At 29.4% G+C, this 23,896-nt stretch overlaps 1 protein-coding gene across 1 annotated transcript in view; it reads right to left on the reverse strand.

Annotated features, from left to right (window-relative positions):
* Nucleotides 1–23,884, reverse strand: part of RhoU — a 453,815-nt gene extending 429,931 nt beyond the window's left edge. The window contains 1 exon segment of the mRNA XM_075298733.1: nt 22,187–23,884. The gene's annotated coding sequence lies outside the window, so the exon portion shown is untranslated.
* Between the last annotated feature and the right edge of the window lie 12 nt (nt 23,885–23,896).

Raw genomic sequence — 23,896 nt, forward strand, 5'->3', positions numbered from 1 at the left:
TCCCCAGAGAAGACGACAACCAATTCAAGATGAAATAACAATGATAGTCAACCCCTAAACACAGGACGAAGATTGAGAGAGAGAAAGAGTGAGAGAAAAGGAAGCACAAGGACTTAACAAACATGTTCTTCACACTTGTATAGCTCGATGAAAACAAACAAACATTGAAAACTCCAATACATGTGCATCTGCGAAACAATTTTTTCTTCTTCAAGCAAAAAGGGAATTATTTTTACAGATTCCTCTAAGCTGAGCTATGGATACATTGGTCTACTTGCAAAACGAAAGGAGATATAAAGGGTGATTCTTTTGAGGTTAGGATTTTCATGCATTAGTATTTGACAGATCACATGGGATTTCAGACATGGTGTCAAAGAGAAAGATGCTCAGTATGCTTTGACACTTCATCATGAATAGACTTACTAACGAGCAACGCTTGCAAATCATTGAATTTTATTACCAAAATCAGTGTTCGGTTCGAAATGTGTTTATCGACAAATTTTGTTCAGCGATGAGGCTCATTTCTGGTTGAATGGCTACGTAAATAAGCAAAATTGCCGCATTTGGAGTGAAGAGCAACCAGAAGCCGTTCAAGAACTGCCCATGCATCCCGAAAAATGCACTGTTTGGTGTGGTTTGTACGCTGGTGGAATCATTGGACCGTATTTTTTCAAAGATGCTGTTGGACGCAACGTTACGGTGAATGGCGATCGCTATCGTTCGATGCTAACAAACTTTTTGTTGCCAAAAATGGAAGAACTGAACTTGGTTGACATGTGGTTTCAACAAGATGGCGCTACATGCCACACAGCTCGCGATTCTATGGCCATTTTGAGGGAAAACTTCGGAGAACAATTCATCTCAAGAAATGGACCGGTAAGTTGGCCACCAAGATCATGCGATTTGACGCCTTTAGACTATTTTTTGTGGGGCTACGTCAAGTCTAAAGTCTACAGAAATAAGCCAGCAACTATTCCAGCTTTGGAAGACAACATTTCCGAAGAAATTCGGGCTATTCCGGCCGAAATGCTCGAAAAAGTTGCCCAAAATTGGACTTTCCGAATGGACCACCTAAGACGCAGCCGCGGTCAACATTTAAATGAAATTATCTTCAAAAAGTAAATGTCATGGACCAATCTAACGTTTCAAATAAAGAACCGATGAGATTTTGCAAATTTTATGCGTTTTTTTTTTAAAAAAAGTTATCAAGCTCTTAACAAATCACCCTTTACATATTTTCAGTCAGTTAGGTTGTCACTCCGAGCAATATATTTGTGTCTAACAAAATAATATCCTGCGAGAATACCAAGACAGCAAGCGCCTAAGATGAGAATAACAAAAATTTCAAGTGAGATACAAGAAATGAAATACATTTCATAAACAGGAAGCCAGTAAATACGAAGGCGAGGAAAAACACTGGAAAAAATACTTACCGCATTAAAACCCGGTGAAATGTCTAAAAATATCCTATTACTATGAACAAAATGATGACATTGTTTATAAAATAAAAAAAAAAAACTTAATTTATTTTTCTAAACCACAGTAATCACCTCTACGGTTGGTACTCGTGACAAAAATAATCTCGCAAATTTGAAGTAAATTTTACCAAAAATTTACAAAAAGCTTATTTTCAAGATTTTTATCAAATGTTATTATGAAACAAATATATATTTTTCCTTCGAAAGAAATATTTTATTATTATATTGTAGAAGTTTATTATCCCTTGAATGGTAAATGTGACGAATTGTATAATAGAACATTTTCTCAAAATTTTTTTCTATAGAAGATTTTGTCAAAATTGTAAAATTTTTTTTTAATTTTAAATTAGTCTTTGTTAGTCTTCATTTCTTTTTATATTTACAATGTTTAAATGAGATTTTATCCTTGGGATTTTGCTACAAAGAAGATTTTTGATCAAAGATATTATTCGCTGCTAGACCTCATTATGGGTAGACTTGTCAATTTTCTTTAGAAATAAAATTTTGACAAAATGTTCTATAGAAATAAAATTTTGACAAAATTTTCTATAGAAATAAAATGTTGACAAAATTTCTATAGAAATAAAATTTTGACAAAATTTTCTATAGATTAAATTTTGAATAAATTTTCTATAGAAATAAAATTGTGACAAACTGTTTTATAGAAATAAAATTTTGACAAAAGTTTTTATAAAAATAAAATTTTGACACAATCTTCTATAGAAATAAAATTTTGACAAAATGTTCTATAGAAATAAAATGGTGACAAACTGTTGTATAGAAATAAAATTTTGACAAAAGTTTTTGAAGAAATAAAATTTTGACACAATTTTTTTAGAAATAAAATTTTGACACAATTTTCTATAGAAATAACATTTTGAGAATATTTTCAATAGAAATACAATTTTGGCCAAATTTTCAACAAAAATAAAATTTTTGCAAAATTTTGTATAGAAATAAAATTTTCACAAAATTTTCTATAGAAATAAAATTTTGACAAAATTTTTTATAAAAATAAAATTATTACAAAATTTTCTATAGAAAAAAATTTCACAAAATTTTCTATAGAAATAAAATTTTCTATAGAAATAAAATTTGACAAGATTTTCTATAGAGATAAAATTTTGACAAGATTTTCTATTGAAATAAAATTTTTACAAAATTTTCTATAGAAATAAAATCTTGACACAATTTTGTATAGAAATGAAATTTTGACAAACTTTTCTATAGAAATATAATTTTTACAAGATTTTCTATAGAAATAAAATGTTGACAAAATTTTCTATAGAAATAAAATCTTCGCAAAATTTTCTATAGAAATAAAATTTTGACAAGATTTTCTATAGAGATAAAATTTTGACAAGATTTTCTATAGAAATAAAATTTTTACAAAATTTTCTATAGAAATAAAATCTTGACACAATTTTCTATATTAATAAAATTTTGACAACATTTTCTATAGAAATATAATTTTTACAAAACTTTCTATAGAAATAAAATTTTGACAAAATTTTGTATAGAAATACAAATTTTGACAAGATTTTCTATAGAAATAAAATGTTGACAAAATTTTCTATAGAAATAAAATTTTGACACAATTTTCTACAGAAATAAAATTTTGACAAGATTTTCTATAGAAATAAAATTTTGACACAATTTTCTATGAAAATGAAATTTTTGACAAAATTTTCTATAGAAATTAAATTTTTGACAAAATTTTCTATAAAAATGAAATTTTTGACAAAAATTTTCGATAGAAATAAAATTTTGACAAAATTTTCTATAGAAATAAAATTTTGACAAAGTTTTCTATAGAAATAAAATTTTGACACAATTTTCTAGAGAAATGAAATTTTTGACAAACTGTTTTATAGAAATAAAACTTTGACAAAAGTTTTTATAGAAATAAAATTTTGACACAATTTTCTATAGAAATAAAATTTTGACAAAATTTTCTATAGAAATAAAATGGTGATAAGATTTTCTATAGAAATAAAATTTTGACAAAAGTTTTTATAGAAATAAAATTTTGACACAATTTTTTAGGAATAAAATTTTGACACAATTTTCTATAGAAATAACATTTTGAGAAATACAATTTTGACAAAATTTCCAATAGAAATAAAATTTTGATAAAACATGCAATAGAAATAAAATTTTGACAAAATTTTCTATAGAAATAAAATGTTGATAAACTGTGTTATAGAGATAAGATGTTGACAAAATTTTTTATAAAAATAAAATTATGACATTTTCTATAGAAAAAAATTTCACAAAATTTTCTATAGAAATAAAATTTTCGCAAAATTTTCTATAGAAATAAAATCTTGACAAGATTTTCTATAGAGATAAAATTTTGACAAGATTTTCTATAGAAATAAAATTTTTACAAAATTTTCTATAGAAATAAAATCTTGACACAATTTTGTATAGAAATGAAATTTTGACAGGATTTTGTATAGAAATAAAATTTTGACAGGATTTTCTATAGAAATAAAATTTTGAAAAAATTTTCAATAGAAATAAAATTTTGATAAAATATCCAATAGAAATAAAATTTTGATAAAATATGCAATAGAAATACAATTTTGACAAAATTTTCTATATAAATAAAATTTTGACAAAATTTTCTATAGAAATAAAATGTTGATAAACTGTTTTATAGAGATAAGATGTTGACAAAATTTTTTATAAAAATAAAATTATGACAAAATTTTCTATAGAAAAAAAAATTCACAAAATTTTCTATAGAAATAAAACTTTCGCAAAATTTTCTATAGAAATAAAATTTTGACAAGATTTTCTATAGAGATAAAATTTTGACAAGATTTTCTATAGAAATAAAATTTTTACAAAATTTTCTATAGGAAGGAAATTTTGAAAAAAATTTCAATAGAAATAAAATTTTGACAAAATTTTCTATAGAAAAAAATTTTACAAAATTTTCTGTAGAAATAAAATTTTTGCAAAATTTTCTAGAGAAATAAAATTTTCGCAAAATTTTCTATAGAAATACAATTTTGATAAGATTTTCTATTGAAATAAAATGTTGACAAAATTGTCTATAGAAATAAAATTTTGACACGATTTTCTATGAAAATGAAAATTGTGACAAAATTTTCTATAGAAATGAAATTTTTCACAAAATTTTCTATAGAAATGAAATTTTTGATAAAGTTTTCTGAAGAAATGAAATTTTGCAAAATTTTCTGAAGAAATGAAATTTTGACAAAATTTTCTATAGAAATAAAATTTTGAATAAATTTTCTATAGAAATAAAATTTAACTAAATTTTCTGTTGAAATAAAATTTTGACAAAATTTTCTATAGAAATAAAATTTTGACAAAATTTTCTGTAGAAATAAAATTTTGACAAAATTTTCTATAGAAATAAAATTTTTGCAAAACTTTCTATAGAAATAAAAATTTCGCAAAATTTTCTATAGAAATAAAATTTTGACAAAATTTTCTATAGAAATAAAATTTTGACAAAACTTTCTATAGAAATAAAATATTGACAAAATTTTCTATAGAAATAAAATTTTGACAAAATTTTCTATAGAAATAATATTTTGACAAAAGTTTTTATAGAAATAAAATTTGGCACAATTATCTATAAAAATGAAATTTTTACAAAATTTTCTATAGAAATAAAATTTTGACAAAATTTTCTATAGAAATAAAATTTTGACAAAATTTTCTATAGAAATAAAATTTTGACACAATTTTCTAGAGAAATGAAATTTGTGACAAAATTTTCTATATAAAAAAAAAAATTACAAAATTTTCTATAGTAATACAATTTTCGCAAAATTTTCGATAGCAATAAAATTTTGACAAAATTTTCTGTAGAAATGATATTTTGACAAAATTTTTAATAGAAATAAAATTTCACACAATTTTCTATAAAAATTAAATTTTTGACAAAATTTTCTATAGAAATAAAATTTTGACAAAATTTTCTATAGAAATAAAATGTTGACACAATTTTCTATAGAAATGAAATTTTTGACAAAATTTTCTATAGAAATGAAATTTTTGATAAAATTTTCTATAGAAATAAAATTTTAAAAATTTTTTTAAAATGAGGGATTTTTCACTCGAGTGGCAGCCGTGCTCATTGTAGGTCAACCCCATAAGTCACCATTATTAAAAGAAAAACTTGGAATGTGTCGAACAATAGATTATTCTAATAACTGTATTTCAGTAAATGTGTGGTCAGTTGCAATTTCCCGTCAGTTGCAATTTCCCGTAGGAACTCTTAATATGTTACACGTAGTATTTTTTGTCAATTTCTTATCCAAATATACCCACATTTCTCTCTATGTAAACATTGGCGAATAAAAATAACGAGGAAAAAGGAATCAACAAAAACTCTCATCAGCTGAAGAAATCACAACAAAAAAGTGAACATGTCGAAAGGAACGTGTTCATTGCAAATCTTCTTCGTTTTACCTGATGAGTGGTAAATGATGTTTGCCATAGCCGTTGCTTGTCGATGATGTGGTGTACAGTGATGTTGGACCGTGCTTACTTACTGAGGTTGCTGCTATACACCATCATTATGTTATCCTTTAAGTAGCAGTCATCAGACATATGAAAAAAAAATTCTACTTCAAATTTAGCGAAGAAAAAAATCTGCAAGCCGAATGCCAACAACAACGATATAAAAGGGGTCGAATACGAAATGACAGCCAAAAAAATAAAATAAAGCATTAAATCCGAAGGTACGGAAAATAAATTGCACGTTTTTTGTAAAGAGGAAAGCAATGCACAATGGGATGGAAGATTAAATGATGATGAGTCGCCAGTAAATTTTAAATCTGTATTAAATCTTAATCAATACAAAGCAAGCATGTGACAAGAAATTGTAGTTCATGTACGAGACTGGGTTCAGAATAAATTCAGGCAGTTCCCTAAAGCCAAAAGTGAACCACACTTGAACCTTCCGAAAGAAGGTTTCACATTATAGCCGGCTTATGCCGAAATAAATTCGTACAAACATATCTCTTTGCCTTTGCCACCGTCAAATCATCGATTTGAATGCAGTTGGCTGGGTTTATTTGGGCGTGCTTCCTCTTTTTTCTTCATTCGTTTTGTCTTGTTATTGTTGGTTTTTTTTCTTTAATCATTGTTGTTGTTTTCGATTTCAGCTTAAAACCATGCATTGGCTAAACTACAAGTGTAGCTTAAACAACAGAGGAAAAGAATGTTTGTCAAATTTATTTTATTTTAAGCTGAAATCGAAAACAACAATGATTAAAAGGAAGAAAACCAACAATAACAAAACAAAAAAATTTATTTCTATAGAAAATATTGTTAAAATTTTATTTCTATAGAAACTTTTGTCAATTTTTTTCTATCGAAAATTTTGTCAAATTTTATTTCTACAGAAAATGTTTTCATAGTTAATTTCTACAGAAAATTTGTCAAAACGTCACTTCTATTGAAAACTTTGCAAAATTTTATTTTTATAGAAAATTTTTTCAATTTTTTTTATAGAAAATTTTGTCATAGTTAATTTCTATAGAAAATTTTGTCAAAAGTCCATTTCTATGTAACATTTTGTCAAAATTTTATTTCTATATATCATTTTGTCAAATATAGAATATATTGTCACAATTTTATTTCTATAGAAAATTTTGTCAAAATTTTATTCTTATAGAAAATTTTGTGAAAATTTTATTTCTATAGAAAATTTTGTCAAAATTTTATTTCTATAAAAAATTTTGTCAACATTTTATTTCCATAGAAAATTTTGTCAGAATTTTATTTCCATAGAAAATTTTGTCAAAATTTTATTTCCATAGAAAATTTTGTCAGAATTTTATTTCCATAGAAAATTTTGTCAGAATTTTAATTCCATACAAAATTTTGCAGAGACCGTAACGGTTATAAGTGCTATCAAAAAAGTTATTTTTTAATCGTTATTTTGTGACTAAAAAATAAAAGCTCGAATGAAACTGTTAAAAAGATACTTTTATTTATCCGTCATAAATAAAACACTTTTTATGAGTTTTATTTTTCCTTCAGAAAATGATACTCTTTTTTGGAGTTTTATTATTTTCTTCGGAAAATAAAACTCTTTTTTGGAGTTTTATTTTTTCTTCGGAAAATAGAACTCATTTTTAGACGATAAAGGTGAGTACTATGTTCGGGGTTTTCACCAAAACACTAAATTAAAAGTACAAATATATTTAGGAAGACGATTATATTTTGATCAAGTCTTGCAAAATAATGGGTGGAAAAGATCCAAGCAATTGATTGTAAATAATTTTATATTTCTAAATTAATTAATTAAAAAAAGTAACCGTGAAAACAAGCTGGTTTTCAGCTTGAAAACTGAACATAGTACTCAGCTTAAGTTAAAAATTATTTTAGGAACATGACTAGTCATCTTAATTTACCTTTACCGTAGACGGGATGGAATTCATCCTACTTGATGCTAAAAAGCTTAATGCGTTATAAATCCTTCTGATTGAAAAATGTCGATGCCGCGCTTAATCTAAGTCTGTCAGAATGGGAAAGCCCTCTTGGAGCAAGCAGAGCGATTATTTTATAGCGATTTCTTTAAAATATGGCTTCAAATTAAGCTAGAAATTCGTCGAAGCCGCCAGCTCAGAATTTCTGACAATATTAGAAGGGCGTGAAAACTTGCTGCTAAAACATCCAACACTCCTTGCAGGCTTATATTTGGATCCGCGTCTTCAGCGCATCATAGCGAAGGAGCCTGCAACCCAAGTAAGCGTGGGAAGAGCATTCTCTGCTCCTAAATTGGTAATGAGCGACCTGTGTTTAAATCTTTCCGTTGAATATTTGGAAAAAATATGTTCGTTAAATTAAATAAATAAACGAATACAAACTTTATGTGAGATAAACTCAATAAAACAAGAAATTGTAAAAAAAAAGAATATGAGTGTTATTTAAGACGAAAAAAATAAAACTCCTGAAATGAGTTTTATTTTCCGAAGAAAAAAATAAAACTCCAAAAAAGAGTATTATTTTCTGAAGGAAAAAATAAAACTCATAAAAAGAGTTTATTTATGACCTTTTATTTTTACGTTAAAAAATAACCGTTAACTTTGGAGTTGGGAGTGTCTTTTTAATATCACCATAGATATTGAAAGAGCTTTCCGAGATGAATCTATTGGTATATGACAATATAGGTCTCCGTTGACTCTAACATGAAGAGTTTTTGAGTTTAAATTTTCTGGATAACAGTTATTTACGGTCCCTGAAATTTTGTCAAGATTTTATTTCTTGAAGATACCTCTATCAGATTCGCAAAAGGGCTTCCCCAATAAGTTCAAACGCATGCAAAAGGCTATATATTTAAATGGAATGGAACAAAGATCAATATGTGTTACATCCTACAAATTGAAAATTAACATCCACATCTTCCCAAAAGTTAGTGTTTCAAGTGTTTCAAAGTAGTAATAAAAAGTAAATATTTTTATGTAAGATAAATTTTTACGACTCTTCTTCACATGTAACCATTTATTATGTGCAATGAAAACATAGATCTTAATATTAAAATCCACTGACATACTTCTTTTAATTTCAAACTACATACAAAAAAAAAACAATTTTTACGTGAAATTTTGTTTTGAAGGAAATAAAGTATATCATAAACAAATATCCATATGTCTCTATTGAGTGAATGGGATAAAATTGTCACACATGGCGCACCGCACCCTACCAACTAATAGTTCCGCCACATTGAGATATATATTTTTATAGTGGTTTTTATGATCGAAATTTATGGTTGTGACCTAAACATCAATAACACCCACTATTGATGACACATAAACCGACTAATTTTTTATAAAACTAAAGTATTAGAATGCTTTTATATATTAATAAAATTTGTTTGGTGTTTCTAGAGAAGACTTTTTTAACAGAGACATGCTAAAAATAAGCCCAAATACTTCTTAGAAACTTTTAATTTTAAAATTTCTTAAGTAAATGCAAGAGGTGATGATCACTAGTGAAGGTGGGAATTTTCTTCTCTTATTGAATGGCTGCCATTAAATAAATCGAAAATATTTGCTTATAAATTGACACATTATTACTAGATTTATGTGGAATGAGTTCACTGAGTCAGAACATGAGATTCCAGGAATAATCTTTGGATATTGAAAGTGATAATCCACTATAATGTTGAAGAACAGGGAAATATGATTTTTACTAGATTGATGGGCGTTATCTGTTTACCCAGATAAAAAGATGGACGATTTTTTATACGGCCCACATAAAACCAATTTGCGGAGGATAATGTGGTAACCTGCACCAATAATTCTTCGAATTGGAATTCAACAGAAACAAAGCAATACGTTCAAAAGATATTCGATGTGTAAAGTAGAATTTTGTATAATAATTAAAGTTAATTATTGACTATCATTATCCAGAACACAATAATGGCCAAGTTTGCAAAATCTTAATTATTTTGTAAATATTAAAAAAATCCTCCCATTCACTCAAAAAAAGTTTACTTAGATCCAAAGATTTTGACCTTCCCTTAAGGATTTTGGTGTTAATTCCGAGCGGCTTCTTTAAAATAAAGAAATTTTGTAGCGACCTATCTGGCATTAGGACCAATAAAATTAAAATTAGGATACAGATCTCATTTATCAAATTTTCATTATCTTTTCGCGGTTTATTAATAAAGGCACTCACGTACAAACAAATGCCAGTTTAAAAATCCAAATTATAACGGATACTTCAAAGAAAAAAATGTTTTCTTAGTTCCAAAAAAACTTTAAACCAAAGACGCTAAATCCTCAAAATAAGTCTTACCCTATATTCAAAGCGTTTTTATCTTAAATCTTAAATTTCAATTTCAAAAATGTGGTTTTTTACTTTAAGGAAAATTAGCCTTAGTTCAAAGACATGCGACTTTAACGGAGGGACTCAAATTTACAAAATTTGTGTCCTAAATATAAAGAAAAAGTTTTTGAAGCAAGGATTATAAACTTTATTCTAATTAAAATTTCATTATTTTAAAGAAATTTATTTTGTAAATTTCGCATCCTAAAATTTAGGTTGCGTAATCTTTAATATCATGTAATTATTTTTTTCAGTGTTCATATAACATTTTGCTCTGGGAGGTTATCATTATATCTCAGAAAAAAGGAATCTATGTTATGGGAGAAATGAACTATTTCGTGCGAAAATGTAACTAAATTGTATTACATTTTTTGAGATTTATAAAATTAACAAAAAAAATGTTTTTTTTTTGTTTTTTCTTGCAAAGCAAAAATAAACTAAAAATAAGGAATAAATCTTAGGCGTTAGATTATTCCCATCTTAGTGGCCATATACCAACACCATGTACCAAATTTCAGCCGGATCGGATGAAATTTGCTTCTCTTAGAGCAATCGCAAGCCAAATTTGGGGGTCCGTTTATATGGGGGCTATACGTAAAAGTGGACCGATATGGCCCATTTGCAATACCATCCGACCTACATCAATAACAACTACTTGTGCCAAGTTTCAAGTCGATAGCTTGTTTCGTTCGGAAGTTAGATTTCAACAGACGGACGGACGGACATGCTCAGATCGACTCAGAATTTCACCACGACCCAGAATATATATACTTTATGGGGTCTTAGAGCAATATTTCGATGTGTTACAAACGGAATGACAAAGATAATATACCCCCATCCTATGGTGGAGGGTATAAAAATACATTAGTTAAAAATTAAACAATTAATATTAACTATTAGTTAATTTTAACATCGGTTTAACAACTGATTTTTTCTGCACGGACGAAAATATGTATGTATGTATGGAACCCAAATTTTTTAACACAATTTTTTTCATGTTTCAACAATACAAACAATATTTTGTTTGGAGCAATCCTGAAAATATATATGCTTGAAGCAAAATGTGTTTTGGGTATATGTTTTAGAAGCGATTTTTTTTTTTTTGAGGGTGTGTACAACTATTTCGTGTTTCCTTCTAAAGTTAGCATGATTTAAATACCCAGATGGACGGACATCGCTAGATGGACTCAAAATTTCACCACGTCGAAGCATATATATCGGGTTTAAGCATACAAAGTCTTACAGCCTGTTTCTGCACTGAAAAAAATATTGTCGTGAGGTCAAAGATTTCATGTCTTTAAAATACGAATGCAAATTTTGCTTAGCATAGAAGACGCATTTCTCTAGTATAAAGTTTTTTTCCTTGACCAAAGGTCGATAAACTTTTCAATGAAGTCGTATTGTCCTTATAATTAAGTGATTTGATTTAAAAATGGATATCATAACATGAAAGCAAAAATGTTTGGGCTAAGGTCAACTTGACTTTAATAATTTAGAAAAAATCTTTAAATTTAATGAAATTGTCTTTAAATTTGTTGTCTTTTTAAATCTTGACTACAAAGCAAAAAATCGTTCAAATATAGGACATGTTTTTCAACACTTTATTTTAAAGACGTTTTTTACTCGAAATACAGCATAATTTCTACTAGAAGTCGAGTCTTAATTTGGAAAATAAAGTCGTCGTTAACTTGTTTTTAAAGGACTTTGATAGCATATGAAGAAAAAAAGCTGAAAAAGCGAAAAATTAAAATTTGCTTCCTAGAAGCAAGTACACAAAACCCGATTTTAAAAGAGAATTGTGTCTTAAAAGTATCCTTACTTGTATTCTCCGCTTCTTTGGCTCGGAATCAATACCAAATTTTTTAAAGTAAAGACAAAATCTTTGGAACCGGGTATGCTTTTTTTTTCAGTGTGTATGTCGAACGAGCTCTATCGATCAACTGAAATGCATAGAAACAGCTGATTTTTTTGGTTATAAATTCAACTGTTGCTATTAAATTTCGCTTCAGTAGAAAGTACTAATTTCTTCTTGTGTGATTACTTCACAATTTCGCTTAATTTAAGGTTCCACACAGCTAATAGGCGTTAAAAAAATAGTGAATTTGGAGTAGCAGATTCCTCACTAATGGAAGTTACGCTATCAACAATATCTGAATGTTACATTTTTTTGCCATGATTCCCTTCATCTAAACCAATCCCATTGTGCAGACAATGAATAATATAGTGAAGTATCGACATTAAAAAGACAACCACTGTAGCAGCAAGATAACCTGTTTTAAAAATAAAAAACATAAAAAAAGTACAAAAAGAATCTTCTCTTCTTGTTAACGATAAAATTGTAATCGCATCTTAAAAATCGCAATACCAATACCGAGACAAACAAAAGTGGATGGATGATGCGATTGAAAGGCAAAATCAAGGGAAGGACGGATATATAAAACAGAAGGAAATAAGAAAAATGTTCTCGCGCAAGCCAATAAACCTAGTAAAAGCTAAATGAAACATAAGCCAAGGAGTTGAGATTATGATTGTTGGATCTGTTGTTTAATATATGTCCGTCCGTCTATTAACAACATACCTGTTCATAAACTCATGTTTAGCCAAGCGTCCAGGTATTTGTTCGTCCGTCTATCTAACACAAGCTATAAAATGAATATAACACGAAAAGCCAAACACACACACATACTTACACATGTCTATAAAATTTCACACAGATTAAAATACAGTTGAAAGTTCTTACAGATGATTTCCCCTGGCCTCCTTTATGCTCGCATGCCGTCCCATGCTCATCCAAGAGGTCTTCAATACAACTTTGCACAAGGATTTCTTTTCTTCAAACGTTTCATTGTCGTTTTATAGCAATTTATTATGCATAGCTCATTCTTTGGTTCAATAAAAATAAATGCTCCTATGTCGAAACTTATTTTATACTAAGGTGAGTGAGGATTGGGAAGAGAAAAGAGGGAGAGAAGAGACTTTCTTGATAATCCACTTCGCCATCATAACTGCCGACCGATTTCTTTTTAACCAACAATTTTATGGGTTTCTCTAAGTCCATTATAAATCAAAATGCACCCAACCTTCTGTGTGTTGTATTACACCATCACCTTTGTGAAATGCAGCAAAGAAATTCATATGAATTATTTTCTAGGTAAGTTATGATAATTTTCTTTCCAATGTTGTTGACCACACCAGGTGGTGGTAAATTTTCTATTCTTGGAAATCAGTTTGTGATTAGACGAATATGTCTGACTTGCTGTCTAAGCTTTGTAATTTTAAATTTATTTAAATATAAATTTCCAGATGGGTTTATTCCCTCATGATACTGCTAATTAAAGAAGAACTTGGACTCGACAAATAAAGTGACTCGCCTGTCGAAATAGAGAAACCCAAATCAATTTTCTTTCGATTGAAATATGAAGGAAAGCTCTCGTTCGATATACCTGAATAGGGCAGTAAATATTTTTTTATTATTATTAAAGAAAATTTCGTATTTTGAAGGAACGAAATGAAGTTAGAAAATGTTTCTTTAAAGCCAAACGAAGTTCAAGAGATGGACGCAATTTTTGATAATTTCAACAAATTTTGAACTATTTCGAGGAAAATTCAAATGTAGTTCAATTTTATGTTTCGTTTGTGTATAACCTTTTTTTCTTATTTAGTTTATTTAACTAAAGAAAACAGAAAAATATTAACGTGAAAGAAACTTTCTCATATTGGGAAATTTTTAACTAAAACATAATACAAAGGTTGGCGTTTATATTTCGGGATTGTGCAACACTAGTATTGCAATCTGCCTACTGACAGCTCTATCGTAAAGCTTGACGGTTTTGTTGTTGTCAGTGTTGCCAGTATTTTTCGGGCTCTTGTTTCCAAAATAGAACGATTTTTTTTCATTACCTCATGACATTCAACTGACAAGCAACGCAATGCAATTTAAAAAACGTTTATTTGATCATTATTCAAATGTACAATAAATATAGTAAATCAAAATCAGTTTCATTTATATTTTTTTTTTTGTTTTTTTAATAATTGTTATTTATCTTCATTTTTCTTTTTATATATTAATTTTTTTGTGATATTATTATTTGATTAATTCATTCATTAATTATTCACTCATTGAATTTATTACTTTAATTTATATTTTTTTTTCTTAAATTTATTTATACACTTTATTTGTCATTTTTATTTTCTTTTTTACTCAAACAAACAATTGTTGTAGTTATTTATTTTTATTTTATTTTAATTTAATAATTTTAAATTAATAATATAAGGATGTTATTGTTGGACACTAAATGCCTGTACTGTAATTATAAGAATTAATTCTTGTTGTGCAGGTTATTAAAATACACAATAAAAAAATAAAAAAAGAACGATTTTATCCCCAAATTAATTTAAAATTCCCCACAAAAATCCCCAATACAGTTTTTGGCAAGGTTTTTGAAAAGTAAAGGAATAGGCTCTGCTGTAAAAAAATCCGTCATTATTTAAAAATTGGAAAATATGCAATTTTTGTTATACCAGTTTGCGAGATAAAATAAGATTAAGATTTCAAACCACAAAACCAAGAGACAGGTGCTCAAAATATTATCCTATACAATTCCTCATTAATTATTGGTATAAAAAACATCGAATTTATATCTTATGCAAATCGTTTTCTAAATGCTCGAGAAATAAAAATTATATGCATGGTATATATTTTTCAAATCAGTGATGTACGCAAATGAGGGGCCAGAACTTCGACCCCAGTCCTTACGAAATAATTTCACAATAGTAAAAAAGTAAATTGTAAAGTAGCTCTTGGAATAGGTTTTTTTTATTTGAAAGACTCTCTGTACTTCTTTAAGCCGCTTTTTAAAAATGTAGAAGTACAGAATTTCATATAAACCATAACTCAAAATCTGATTTATTATACTGTCCACATTTCGAAAAATCCCCATAAAAATCCCCCAATATGTGGAAATTCCCCACCAAATCCCCAAGTCCCCAACTCAAAAAATTTGTCCCCACCCACGAAAAAATATCCCCGATTTGGAAAAAAATCCCCAATACTGGCAACACTGGTTGTTGTTTACAGCAATTTAAAACATTAATTTCGTTCAAAATTAGAATTAAATCGTAAACATTTTACGTGCGATTATTTTTTACAGTTTTCTACGTAGATTAACTCAACAACAGTGCATCGGTGAACTTAGTTGAATTCTTGGTAATGAAGCTCCGTCAACACCAGTGTTTATCAATGGTATGGTCAAATCAGCCTAGGCCATAATTCACTTCAAGGCGAACTTCGTGAAGCTCTTTCAAAATTCCGGAAATAATTGATGCTGATATTGTACAAAAGTCATGTGAACTATTGTGAGATTGACCTCAGTAATGCTGGTGACATTTCTGAGGGTTTCAAAGCTTCTCTAAGTGGTTTCACTGCAATGTGAAACGCCGTTTGGACTCGGCTATAAAAAGGAGGTCCCTTGTCATTGAGCTTAACATGGAATCGGGCAGCACTCAGTGATAAAAGAGAAGTTCACCAATGTGGTATCGCAATGGACTGAATAGTCTAAGTGAGCCTGATACATCGGGCTGCTACCTAACCTAACCATTGTAAACAGCTCTGTATGAGTGTTTCAAGATGAGCCAAATCCAACAAAAGTTACTCCCGCACGCAGCATTTCCAAACAAACGATCGTCTGTTCTTTTTTAGTTAGTAGTGCTGCTTTGTTGTGCTTGGTTGAGTAAATAATATTTTCTTATTTTGTCTTTTTTCAATCATAATGGGAACTAAAAATGTTTTGTCATATTTCATTTTCTTTATATTTTTTTATCATATTATTAATTATAATTGTCATATTTCATTTTTTGTCATATTATTAATTAATCTATTTTATACCTTATATATGTAATTATACTTTTTATATACTCGCATATATTTTCACATTGTCATAACTTCAATTATACTTTAGTCACGGTTAGTAGTCCATTGTAATTTACATGAATTGGCCGCTATGTGGCTTCAAATTACATAATGAAAATAAAATAAAATAAATAAAATAAAAAACTGGACATGTCGTCCCATACGTAAAAAACAAAATGAAAGGTCAACGTTTTCCGACACCTAAGGAAGCGGCTGATGCGTTAAAAATGTTTTGGAGATACCTTAATCAGAGTGGCAAAAATGCCCCGACAATTGATTCAACCGCATGCAAAACTGTATACGAGGGCAGTTCGGAAATTTCTTAGCCTAGCACAGAAAGCGCGGTATAAACAGAAAAAAGTGTTTTTGGAAACTTCCATCTCTGTTATGAACACATGTTAAATTTTGTTTCGATCTGGCAACTCCTTCATATAGAAACAGGTGATTAAAAGGACGCATCCGCAATTTTTTTACAATGGAAAAATTAGAAATGCATGCTGTCATTAAATATTTACATAAAAAGGTTAATCCGGACAAGAAATTCATAATGTTATGGTGAAAGTGCTCCTTCATATGCAACAGTAAAAAATTGGGTTGCTGAATTTAAACGTGGTCGTACAAGCATTGAAGATGAACCACGTGGACGTCCAAAAACAGCAACAAGAACAGAAATTGTACACAGAAAAAATTTTCACGAAAATTTTTCCAATTAAAGTTTTAATTGAGTTTTAAAAAATTTTCAATTAAAAATTTAATTGATTCAACAAATTTTCTAATTGAAACAAAAATCAATCACAAAAATTAATAGTATCAATTAATTTTTTAATTGGATCAATTAATTTTTTAATTGACCTTCAATTAATTTTTTAATTGATACTATCATTTCTGTGATTGAAGACATTTCAATTAAAAAATTAATTGGATCAATTAATTTCGTGATTGAACCAGAAAAAATTTGTTTGTGTGTAGCCAAAGTGCATGATATGGTATTAAATAATCGACGAATAAAAGTGCGTGAAATTGCTAATATCATGTGCATCTCAAATGATCGAGTTCATTTAATTTTGCATGAAGAACTACAGATGAAAAAGCTTTCTGCAAGATGGGTGCCGCATATGTTAACAGTCGATCAAAAACGCATAAGAATGAACATTTCTCAAGCTTGTTTGGATCGTTTTAAGCGAAATAAAATGGATTTAAGCGTCGTTTCATAACTGTTGATGAGACATGGATCCACCACTATACTCCAGAGGCAAAAGAACAATCCAAACAATGGCCTGAAGCTGGAGGAAGTGGCCCAAAGAAGGCAAAAACAATTCAATCGGCTGCTAAGGTTATGGCAACGGTTTTTTGGGACTTCAAAGGTATTTTAATGATTGACTATCTGCAATAGGGTTAAACAATAAATTCAGAGTACTATTGCAACCCTTTGGATCAATTAAATGTACAAATTCAAGAAAAACGTCCTGGCTTACAACACAAACAAATAATTTTTCATCAAGACAACGCACCAGCGCAACGAATCAACGAATTAAAGTACGAGTTGCTTGACCACCCACCTTATTTTCCTGATTTAGCTCCCAGTGACTTTTACTTGTTCCCAAATCTAAAAAAATCCTTGCGTTTTACCTCAAATGAAGATGCAATTACAGTTGTAAACCACTATTTTGAAGACCTTGAGGAAAACTATTTTATTCAAGGGATAGAATTGCTAGAATAGCGTTGGGCTAAGTGTATTGAAATTTCAGGAGATTATATTGAAAAATAAAAATATTTTTGAAAAACTAACTATTCTCTTTCATTGATGGACTAAGAAGTTACCGAACCGCCCTCGTAACGCTAAACATTCAGAGTTCGTATAACTTTAAAAATAATCAAGCTTTACGGTAGCGCTGCCGGATTGCAGTGCCAGTGTTGTCCAATGCCGATATATAAAAGGCGACTATCGTACCACGATGAAAAATGACTCAATCCGCGAATCTACACAATTTGTGGTGCCCAGCATTTTCACTTTTATGATCATCGTTATCGTTTCACAAATTCACGGATATTTGTGATTTATTGTTGTATGCTGATGATATGAAAGATTATCTGCGTGTAAATTCAATCTGTGATAATTGCAAGAAGATTTGCGAAATATTTTCAGCTGGTGTGTTTTGAATTGTCTTGAGATCAATGTGTCTAAATGTTTTAATATTACATTTAGTAAGTGTCAAAGTCCAGTGCAACCTTTTGGATCAATAAAATAATTTTTCATCAAGACAACGCACAAACGCACAAGAGTGTTTTAACAATGGCTAAAATCAACGAATTAAAGTACGAGTTGCTTGACCACCCACCTTATTCTCCTGATTTAGCTTTTACTTGTTCCCAAATCTAAAAAAAATCCTTGCTGGTAAGCGTTTTACCTCAAACTAATATGCAATTACAGTTGTAAACCACTATTTTGAGGAAAACTTTTTTAATCAAGGGATAGAATTGCTAGAAAAGCGTTGGACTAAGTGCATTGAAGTTTCAGGAGATTATATTGAAAAATAAAAATATTTTTGAAAAACTAACTATTCTCTTTCATTGATAGGCTAAGAAGTTTCCGAACCGCCCTCGTAGATCCTGAGTGGGAATATTTTGAAAAACAATAAAGCTATTTTCTCTAAAAGGCAACCCTTGTAATTTCCATAAACTAAAATATAATATTGGCTGTAGTTCGATTTTAGTTTTAACTTAATGAAAAGGGCCCTTCTTCATGTCAATGTGATGTGTCTCAATGTTACAGACCAAATAATCCAAAAATGTTTGGAATTTCCCAGTGTACGGTGTTAAATCCTTAGATTACGTGGCAGACTAGCAAGTGCACTGCGGTAGCTCTTTAATTTTTCATTAAAATTTCTTCAATAACGTAAGCGATAGTAACAATCACTGCATTAAGTAGACATAAGCAATTAATTGATTTCTTCGGCACTTTCATTTAATTTTTTAATAGATTCAATTAACAATGTATGTATTTTATTTCGGCAGCAAAATTAAATTAATTGTGTGATTGAGACAATAAAGTATTTAGTTTAAATTTTACTCATGTTCGTATGTCCACTATAATTTCATTCTTACTATTCACTACAAATTCATGAACGGGAAAATTTTATCTTCCTCAATTTTTTTCGAACTTATCTTTAATTTGATTAGTTTAAATCAACTTTTTGATTTGATTTTTTTTTTGTTTTTTTGCGTGAAAACAAGTTCGTTATGGGTGCGTTTATTATAGAAAGTTTCTATAATTTCCGTCTTTATATTGACCCGGAAAATATTCAAAATTTAACAGAAACATACAATAATATTTGCCAATTCATTTGCACTTATCCCTTGTTCCAATTTCTCTTCACCTCATTGTTTTTCTGTTATTCCGCAATCTTTTCTTGTCAATGGATTTGCTTTGTGAAAGATAAAAGGTAATTACACCATAACCGAGCGATTTAGTTTTACAACACAAACCACATTAATTCCACGAATTTACTTCAAATATGAACTTGTCTATGGACTAGTTAGCGAGGGGAATTACCACAAAAATTTCCCATAAGACAGATTAATGGTTTAACAATGGTGAAAGAGATTACATATTGTAGGAAAAAGAAGAATAGAACAAGATGGAAGGAAGTCTATGAACATACCTGCATTTTTTCACTCATAAATAGATGCCACAAAAGGTAAAATGGTAACATGATTTTAGTTAAATTTTTTCTTTTATGTTGGCTTCATTCAATATACCATTACTTAGATAAATGATATTATCATTTAGTACATATGGGCACATGGATTATGGTCAGCGACCCATAGAGTCACATACTCAATTACTAAAGATAGAGTTCAGAAGAGATTTAGCTACGTCTGTCCATCCGTGTAAGTGAATATTTTTCATGTGCGGGTGGTATCTCAGCAAACCCAAATGTTCTTATTTGGCTCAGAGGACAGAACAATATTAGTTACTCTCGGTGAGAATTAATCAGGTAAACGTTCACTTGCAGAAAATTAAAATAATGAAACTTTTGTGCCATGATGTTTGGCAACGTTTGCTCAAAGCGGTTTACAGATTGAAATGTTCGATTTGGGCGATATTTCAGGTTTTTATATTTATCGGGTAGTCGAAAATTCTTCTCGTTTTGCTATTTAAACTTCAACTATTATTTTTTTATTTATAATAAACTTTATACAACCAAACAAGACATATAATTTTGGTCTATCTCTTTTTGATATTTTTCCACTAAAAACATTATTCCTTTAGGGATCAATTTTTGTGGTTTCTCAGCGAAAAATTGCGATAAGTAATTTTCACAGGTTTTTCATGAAGCTAACGTTGTTTCCTTAATCGAAACAACTGATAGTCCGAAGGTTCAAGGTCGAGACTAATTGGTAGATGCTAATATACTCCCAGTCAAGTCATCAACTATGAGTGTGGTTTAGTCCTCATGAATGACAAGGGACTTTCTCTTGATAATTTGCCATTTTTTCGATTGTTTGCTTTTCATAAGTAAAATGTAAAATCAATATTTCGACTCTCACCAAACATTCAAATGTAATAGAAACAAAACCATTCAACACGGCTATCCGGGCTTTGCCATTGCGTGTTTTTGTCCTAGTTGATCTAATATTCATCTCCTTTTACAATTCGTTTCAGCAATAATTTTTTTAATTTGGTCTATTAACTTCTTTAGAGGCAATTCAAACATCGAACATCGTTTTGTAGCCTGCCGTTTTTAAATGGTTTAGAAATGTTGTTTAGTTGCTTGGCGATGTCATAGCTGCTTATGTGACGATCTTCGAAAATCGTTTTTTTTTTGGAAGTAAGTCTGTAACTTTTAAATGGATAAAGATATCAACATAATTTTCCTCCAAGTTGCAAGTGCCTAGTGCATCGACGGACTGGTCTATAGGCGTTGAAAGTTGGTCACCTCGGGTGTATGACATTTTGATTTAGATTCAAAAAGTCCAAATCCGAAGTCGCTATCAAATAAAAAGGGGTGCACTCATCATTTCTGAGCTATTCGTAGGATATACAGTATGGTTCTGGGGAAAAGGCATAAGCGTAGTAAGGCTTCTGGGGGTGGGCTTAGCCCCCTGCAGAAAAAAATTAGCCCCCCTAGAATGTGAAAACCTATATATGATTTTCCATTATATATTGTTACTGTAGTATAGATAGGGGGACTATAGCCCCCCCTGGTTAAAAATGCCTAGATACGGCAATGGGAAAAGGCAATTTCTTAATAAGGAAAATAAGCAAGTATAAAGTATGTATAAGTATATTCTATAGTATTCCAAGTGGAGTTACTATTTCGACCCCTCTATAGTAACGCTGCTGAAAGAAGGAGGATTGACTCCCTTTTTGTGGGTGACATTTGATTTTTATAAGAAATATCGATATACACTGTTTGAAGATACTAGATTGATTGTAAATAATTTTTGCCGCAAATTTTCAATTTACGCCCATAGTGCAGCGTAGTTAAAATGGGAATGTTCTGGCGCCTAAGATTTTTTCTTTACTTTTAGTTAATTTTTGCTTTTCGAGAAGCATGCATTTCGTAAGTGGTAATTAAAAACCAAAATATCGGAAAATTTTCATTAATTTAATTAACGCGAATTCATTTTTCTTATAACATAGTTTATTTTTTTTGTGAAGATGGCAAAAATTGTTTGAATACCTAAAAAATTTTGTTTTTGGAAGATTTTTTGTATAAGATATAATAACATAGTCGGCTCATCGCTACTATAATTGTCACTTTCTTGTTTATCCGACACCCTTTATTATAAGATTGTGCAATAGTTCAACATAAATGACCCATAGAGTAAAGCCGACAAAAGAATTTTTTACAAAGTTTACTGTTTTTACGAAATCACAGATTTATATCATCAGTTGTCTTTTATACGTTCGTTTTTTTTATTCTTTTATTATAGATATAGAGGGTAATGACCAACGATAACCACTTACCTCGATTTATTACAGGTTTCGTATGAGAGAACTGGTTGACAGCAGACTGACTATACAACACTACAACACTGCATGCAATTGTTTTTTTTTTCACTTTGATGGAGAAGAGATGTACAGATGATAGGTTAATCCGTTAAATAGGCTCTGATTGTTGTTGATATCGATGGAGATTAGACAGACAGATCGATAACAAGATTATATCCAATGTGTGTAATGATTATTGTTGTTGTGTTAGAATTTGGATTCAAATAAAAAGAACAAAACCATTTCACTTGTTTTATAATTCGTTTTGCTTGTTTGTTTTAATTTCTTTAAGACATTTTGCCAAAATAAATATTCCATTTAGTAATCTATTAATCACATAAACCAACACTTAAAATGCAACACCAAAAAAACAAGTGGGACCAGTAATAATAATTTGATTGTATATGGATTTCTTGGTTTTGTCGTATGTGATTTTTGTGAGCCGATTGATATTACTTGGAGGGTATTATCAAAACACCATAATGGGATGAGATTATCATTCGACGATAACACGATGAAGGGAGCTTCTACACCACCAGGCGCACACACACGTATTTATACACAACACATAGGGATAATATACTCCAGTATTTTCGTTTTCAGAGTGTGGCGATAAACGTAAAATAAAAACTCGTCGTTGGTTGTTTGTTTTGTGTGGAGTTGGGGGGGCGACACCAAACATATGAAAGTCTATTGATTTTTTCGACTTTTGTTTATTTATTAAGGAAAAAAAGCACAATGACACACAATGCACTCCACACCGAAATAATGATAACAAGTGGTTTATTTTTTGTTGGGTTTGGGGGATGGGGATAGGTTGATTTGATCGATTACTGCTGCTAACTGACTGACAGAATGATGCTTGCTCGTGTATGTTTCTTTCAAAGCCACTTAAAATAATCGATTTTTTTGTGGACTTCTTTTTTCACAATTTTTCACAAACTTCCTTCTCTAATATTCGAAATTTGTAAGGTTAGAACTGTTACTGTTTTCTTTCCCACTTACTCTTTTCACTTCAAATTCACTTTCATTTATTTATTTGGCTTTTATTAATATGTTGTTATTTGTATTTATTTTCTATTTAACCATATTGTATTTTCGTTATAGAAAATTTCTATTGGTACCCTTTTTTTTGGTTTGGTTCCATTGACCAAATTAAATGCTAATTTATAAACGCTTTTTATTTAATAGCATTACACTCTGCGTAAACTAATTATCATTTTCGTTTGTTACTTTTGCTTTTAGAAAAGAGCAACAAAAAAGAAGGGGATACCAAAAAAGGCTTGCATAAACACAACACAATCAAAATTCAAATTAACCACACGTTAAGTAGTCGAATTTAAAACGTAAGTAACGCAAGCCACTTTTATTAATAATCTAAACACGAACTCAGCCGAATAACACTTGTTGTTTGAACTTACGGTACATATGTACAAGAACAAAACAAACTTTTAATTTAATATTTTTTCAAAATAATATGAATTGATTTGATAAATATTATATGCTCTTAAGATTTTCTTTCATTAGATAGCATACAATAATTCATTGCAATTGCATTGATCGGTAATCATTATTGCTCCATTATCACGCACATTCACGTTTCAGTAATCCCCAAAAATGATAAACAACGACACCATTTACGCGCTCGAAATTCAGCATACAACGAACATACCACGGCAGGCTAAT

The sequence above is a fragment of the Haematobia irritans genome, chromosome 3 (genome assembly GCF_050003625.1).
Source record: "Haematobia irritans isolate KBUSLIRL chromosome 3, ASM5000362v1, whole genome shotgun sequence".
In the NCBI taxonomy this organism is placed as follows: Eukaryota; Metazoa; Arthropoda; class Insecta; order Diptera; family Muscidae; genus Haematobia; species Haematobia irritans.